The sequence below is a fragment of the Pinus tabuliformis genome, chromosome 7 (assembly GCF_031772625.1).
Source record: "Pinus tabuliformis cultivar Carrire ecotype Pingquan chromosome 7, CPIR1, whole genome shotgun sequence".
NCBI lineage: Eukaryota > Viridiplantae > Streptophyta > Pinopsida > Pinales > Pinaceae > Pinus > Pinus tabuliformis.
The window spans coordinates 893,361,827-893,368,924 of record NC_142293.1 but is presented as its reverse complement, the minus strand read 5'-3'; positions in this window follow the sequence as shown (position 1 = coordinate 893,368,924).

The following is a 7,098-nucleotide window of genomic DNA, read 5'->3' as shown; positions in this document are numbered from 1 at the left end:
AAAGTTTGGCACACCCTCTACCTAGAACTCCAGAGCAGTCCCTTTCATTCCTTTTCAGACTCCTTAATGGAAAAGGTCCATCTGAGCACTTGTCACTTCAGGCTCATTAAAAATCGAAGGAGACTAGAGTCATCTTTTGCTTTTTCTCGACTCTTTAAAATTGAAAAAGCAAGTTGTGTCTAAAGCGTCTAAAATTCATTTAATTCGGAAACACATTTCCCTTGTTGTATTTTAGTTGATCGAGTAATCCACAATCGTGGAAGAAAGTCAATTGAAACCCCGTCGTTCGCGGAGGCTTACAAGTCAACCGTCTTTGTCTCCGGAATCGAAAACAGTACGGACAAAGCGAACTCGTTTAACCGGTTTGAAATCTCCTATTAAAGTTAGAACAAGTGTTCCAACAACATCCGAGGTTCCGGTTACTCCAAACATTTCTGGAAACCCTGCCTCTACAGAAGAAGTTCAACAGCCACAGAGGGACAGTGATACTGATCCTAGTCTGAGAGCAAACACTTGTGTTACTGAACCAGTTCCATCTGCAACCGGTTCGGAAAGTCTTGCTCCTCAAACATCTGTCGCTGTCGATTCAACCCCTTCTTCGGCACCAAAAATATTTTACGGACCTGACGGTCTTCCCCTTCCACCTGGTTTGATTGCGATAGAGGAAATTGTAGAAGATCCACAAGCAAGTACTCCAACACATTTTGGAGTCGGGGTCACTCTATTTCCTTCGACATCAGAAGTTAGTCTACCACCAGTGGAAGTTCCTGTAGAATCGCTAGGTAATCTTTTGGATAGACTCAAAATGTCTGAACAGCCGTCAACATCTAGGACTGTGTCGACTGACACAGCGACAACGGAACTCCCTGCCGTCACTTCGACAATGTTTGTCGGCATACCATCTGTCCCGACTAGCTCACAACCGCTAGAAGGAGTCCATCCAGGGGCTATTTCGACAGTATGGTCCATTCCTGTTTGTTCCTCCGGAATAATATCCGACAACTCTTATGTTGAGACTCGCCAAATTGATCCATTTGGAGGTCAATTTAAATGGATCAATTTGGGCAATCCAGTCCCCAAGGGCAGACAATCCCTTTGAGTTCCGGATTTCCACCGTATGGGGGGCAGTATGCCCTTTCATTACCCCCTCTGGGAGGATATCCATATGGGAGTTCACAACAGTATTCAGGTTATACTGGAGTTACATCAAGCGGTTGGATACCTATACTACCCCAACAACCAAGAGTTGTATATTCTATGCAACAATGTGTAATTATGTCGAACATCATGACTACCCCAGCTATTGTGACAGTGTCACAAGTTCAAACGCTGCTTGTTGTATGTCAACCTCAGATTTCTCAGGTTGTAATGCAACAACCCCTTGACCCTGTGACTCAACCACAATCGCCGACTGGTGAGGCGACACAGGTCCAAACGGGTACAATTACCCCACACCTTGCTCCAACGGTTAGTATAGCGCAACAGAACATGGCTTCACAACCGTGGCTGGTGCAATATCAACAACCACAATTCCAACAAGTATACCAAGGTTCTGAGCAGCAGATCTTTGCGAACAGTGGACAGCCGTACATTCAAAACGGTCAAAATCATCCACTTTACAATGGTCATGTCCACCAACCATATCAGTCGTACCAGCATCAACTACATTATGCGGGTATGCAAAGGCCAACTGCTCAGGCAATTCCATCATATCCTGGGTATGCTTCACCTAACCTGAATCAACAGTTGCCATTCGTGGCAACTTTAGAGTTACCTGATTTACACCGGTTAACAAACGATCCAGTTGCTTACGCCCCTTGGTGGCCAGCGATCCCTCATAAACTTCCATAAGATATTCCTAAATTTAATGGAAATCCAGGTGAAGATCCATCGAATCACGTGATGACCTTTCATCTATGGTGTTCGTCAAACACCCTAAACGATGATTCGATAAGGCTTCGCCTTTTTCAGAGGACGTTAACGGGTCCAGCGGCAAAATGGTATATTGAATTGCCTAGAGCTTCGTTCGGCAACTTTAGTACCTTAGCCACGACTTTCTTAACCCATTTTCAATTACCGATAAGGTATGAAATAGGAACAGAAATCCTAACCAATTTCAAACAGACAACGGCCACTCACATATCTGATCATATACATGAGTGGCGACGTCGTCGTAGGATGGTAAAAACGTACGTTCCTGATCAGCTATTAGCTGAATGGTTTATCAAGTCATTACTTCCTACTATAACGGAAGATGTGGCAAAGGGGGGAGTCGTAACGGAAGAGCAAGTCATCGCTCGTGCACAATATCTAGACTTGGTCTATACTCAGTCTGGCACGCTCTACGACAAAATACCTGATGCCCCTAGACCGGAATTTTCAATTCCTCCTCCTCCTAAATCAAACAATGACTCTCACGCCGGTGATGGCGTGATTGGCACGACAAACGCGAAATCGACAAAGGCTATGTCCAAGAAAGCCCGTAAGATTTCAGATCAAAATGCAAAAGACGAAATTCTTGCTTCGGAAGTAAATGTCATATCGACAGATAAGGGCAAAGAAACCAAACAACCAGGAAGCAAGAAGAAACAAAGCAAAGGGAAGAAGAAGAAACAGGATGAGTCATCCCCTGAAAAACCTTCTTCAAACCCTCCTGGAAATAGGAAACCAAAAAATCCATGTTATATATGTGATGAGGATCATTGGATAGCAGATTGTCCATACAAAGCTGAGCTTAAAAGATTCTTTAAGAGTTCGAAAACCTCAGCTGTGTTAACTGATCCATTTCCAAATCCAGGAACTAATCTGGTTGATAGTGGAAATGCTTCCCCGTCGCAAGTGCTAATGTTGTCGATTTCGAAGCAACAAAATGATGCTTTGATTTCAACAAGGAACAAAGATTACGGGAATCCGCAGCAGTCGAACGACAAGGATAAAGATCAACCAAGTAGTTCGACACAACTTCGACAGAAGTTGTACCACCCATCATTCCTGAATTAACAATAAAACTGCCAAAGGGAGTAGTACACAAGTCGACGTTTAATCCTCGCGCTAGAGCAACGAAACATTATAACATAGTGGAAGATTTGCCCAATCGCCATCTGCTATGTCGACTCTTGAGGTGCTACAAAATTGCCCATCCCAAAGGCAGGCTTTGTTATCAGCCATTGGTGGGGTTGATCCTAAGCATTCCAATCTTGTATCCTTTGACCATAAAGGATACGATCCTCAGTTACCAGCCCAACTAGCTTTCCTTATTCAAGTGAAAGCCCTCAACAAAACTGTTCATCGAATAATTATTGATGAGGGGGCATCTACATGTATTATGTCGATGAGTTGCTGGAAAACTTTAGGATCTCCAACCTTGTCGCGATCTTCGATGACATTAAAAGCATTCGACGGAAGGTCATATACCCCATATGGTATCCTAAATAACTTGAAGGTTGAACTAGGGGGAAAAACAGTAGAAATAGATGTTGAAGTCATCGATGGAAATCTTGATTACAACATCCTACTAGGAAGACCATGGATATATGCCGTGGCAGCTGTTGTGTCGACCTATTTTAGAAAGATTGCATTTCCCTTTCAAGGATGGATTACAATCGTCGATCAACAAAACTTCCTCCCTAATGGTTCTCAAGTTACAGGAAGCATTCCCATGATCCATGGAAGCCCCCATTCGCTTCAGAATATCAGAGTAGGCCTACTGAAAGATCCTATACTAATGGGAACTTTCGCTCTTCCACCTCCAATCAATCTGGCGGAAGTAGCGTCGATAGGAACCTGCAATATGATATCTTCCGCAAAGATTTCAGAAAACGATATCAACATGGATCATGAAATGGTTTTGCCCCCAAGCCCAATAGAAGTATTATAGCAATCAATGTTTCTAGCATGGGAGGCAAACCCGAATCAACACTCGTCAAGCGTTTGGGTAGATAGGTCTAGAGAATATGGTACCCCGTCAGATCCTTGGTCGCGAGTGCATGGAACCGACGAAGGAATTGTACAATGTTGATTGAAGGGGCACCATGGAATGATTGCCACCATCGTTCTCTTCTTCTGGATTATGAAGAAGATACTCAAGATGACCTTTATCATCCTTCAGTTTTTGAATTCCTTTCAAATACTGTAAATACGATGGATTCCGAGCGAAACTTATCCAACATTGAAGAGACTATAGCCATAAATATCTCGACTAAAACAGATGTTGTAGAGAATATTTATGTTGGCAAATGTTGTTCTCCGTCAGAACTGGAAATATATAACGCTCTTTTTCGCGAATTCAGAGATGTCTTTGCTTGGTCATATAGTGAAATGCCAGGCATCGACTCGAGTATTGTTGAACATGAAATTAAGATGTATCCAGATGTCAAACCGGTATGACAACGGCTCAGGTAGGTGCACCCCAAGAAAGCCGCTGCCATTAAGGCAGAAGTTGAAAAACTTCTCCATGCTGGTTTCATCTACCCGGTTCCTCTAACCGATTGGGTATCGAATATTGTCCCTGTTATGAAAAAACAAGGGACAATTAGAGTGTGTGTCGATTATAGGGATGTAAATCAAGCTTGTCCAAAAGACAACTACCCTACACCCTTCATCGACCAGATAATTGATGAATGCGCCGGATGCGAAATCTTTTCATTCATGGATAGATTTTCCGGGTATAATCAAATAAATATCCGCCCACAGGACCAGTCAAAGACTGCATTCATTTGTCTGTGGGGCACATTCGCATATCAAAAATTACCCTTTGGTTTAAAGAACGCAGGGGCGACGTTTCAGAGGGCAATGAATTACGCCTTCCATGACATCAAGAACATCATTCAACCATACCTCGATGACCTTCCAGCTCATTCGCGAAAGCGGACTGATCATCCGCAGCATTTAAGAGCGATATTTCTACGTTGCCGACACTACAAGATACGACTCAATCCACACAAATGTGTATTTTGCGTCAGTTCTGGTCTTTTACTTGGCTTTGTAGTCTCCAAGGATGGGATTCGTCTCGACCCGTGCAAGGTACAGGCAATCATAAATTTGCCTCCAGCTTCAAATTTGCTTCAGATTCAGAAACTCCAAGGGAAAGCAAACTTTCTGAGGAGGTTCATTCCAAATTACGCCGAACTTGCTAAAGGTTATACACGTCTTTTGAAAAAGGAGGTACCCTTCGTCTGGGATCAGGTTGCGCAAGCTTCCTTTGATGCTTTAAAAGATTCCTTGATGAAAGCATCATTAATGTACGCCCCCGATTATCAAAGAGATTTTAACCTGTATTTGGCTGCAGCAGATACGACCATCGCAATGGTTTTAGTTCAAGAAGTCGATGGAATTGAACACCCTATATATTATTTAAGTAAAAACTTAAATGATACAGAAAGTAAATATTCTTATGTTGAAAAACTAGCGCTTGCAGCTGTTCAAGCAATACAAAGGTTTCGACACTATGTCCTCTTTCAGAAAACTACCATTCTGTCTGATTGCAACCCCATGACTTATATATTGTCGCGACAGTTGCTGGGGGGCAAATATTCAAAATGGATAGCAATCCTTCAAGAGTTTGATCTGGAATTCGTAAAATCCAAATCAAAGAAAGCTCTAGTTTTTGCAGAATTATTATGCGATCTCCCATCGTTGTCCAACGATGAAACATCCGAAGAATCAATCATGGATGAGAATTTGTTTCTGATATCCACAAGCAATGAGTGGTATGGAGATATAATAATTTATCTCCAAACCCAAAAGTTTAGGCCTAACACCTCTCACTCCGAACAAAAACGTATACGATACCAAGCAAAGGACTACATGATCGTCGGTGATACACTTTACCGTCGTGGTGTCGATATAGTTCTGAGAAGGTGCCTTACCCATGAAGAGGCCGAGAAAGCTCTAAATGAGTGTCATTCAGGAGCTTGTGGGGGGCATCAATCTGGTTATGCTACAGCACAAAAAATCTTACGAGCAGGATACTTCTGGCCAACAATGTTCAAAGATTGCATAACCGCAATCAGAAGTTGCCATGCTTGTCAAATTTTTGATAGCAAAACCAGAAGACCACCCGTACCTCTACAGCGAATAGTTGCTGTTGGGCCATTCGCCAAATGGGGCATCGATTTCATGACATGTAACCCCACCTCGACCGGGGGGCATGGGTATATCATAGTCGCAGTTGACTATTTTACAAAATGGGCCGAGGCGATGCCTACATTAGATAACACTGGTGAAACAGCTGCCCTTTTCTTTTTCAATCATGTAGTCACCAGATTCAGCGTACCACAGGCTATAACGGATCATGGATCGCATTTTCGCAATCACATGATGCTTGAATTCGCTGCCAAGCTAGGATTGTCTCACGACAGCTCTACTCCGTATTATCCGCAAGCCAACGGACAAGTTGAAGTGATCAACAAGGTCCTGAAGCGTATGTTGCAAAGGATGATCGGAGTTCACAAAAGAAGGTGGCACCTAATCTTGTACTCAGCCTTTTGGGCTTACCGAACATCGGTAAGGAATGCAACTGGGTTCACACCCTTCCAACTGGTATATGGCCTGGAAGCAGTCTTACCAGTATCTAACCCATCCTTTAGAGAAAGTATCTAGTAAGCAATCAGTATCTAACCCATCCTTTAGAGAAAGTATCCAGTAAGCAACCAACAAGGAAGTCACACCCCTGAAAACAAGTCATTTGACATCGGATTTGATATAAAAGGTAGAATCCATCTACATCAAAATTAATAGTGCCAAAAACGATGTAATTTGGCCATTCTAGAGCCTTTTTAGGGACATATAGCTCAGCGGTTAGAGCCTTTATAGGGTCGCAGGGTTCGAGTCCCGCTATGTCCGGCATACCAGTAACACCCAATATACCAGAATGATGATTCCTACAAGGCATGGTGTTCCTGGGTTTGACGCCATCTCAGGAATGAAATTGACCATACTCGTATGCGGCTCACTTCGTGCAGGCAATATTGAGCTTGAAGCAACACTGAGCCGTAAGCCATTGGGTGCAAATAATAGTACGTCACACCTTTAAAAAGGGCTTCAACACCCCTATGCCTTGTCCTGGAATCACTAAGGCACTGAGACTCATGTGGGGCT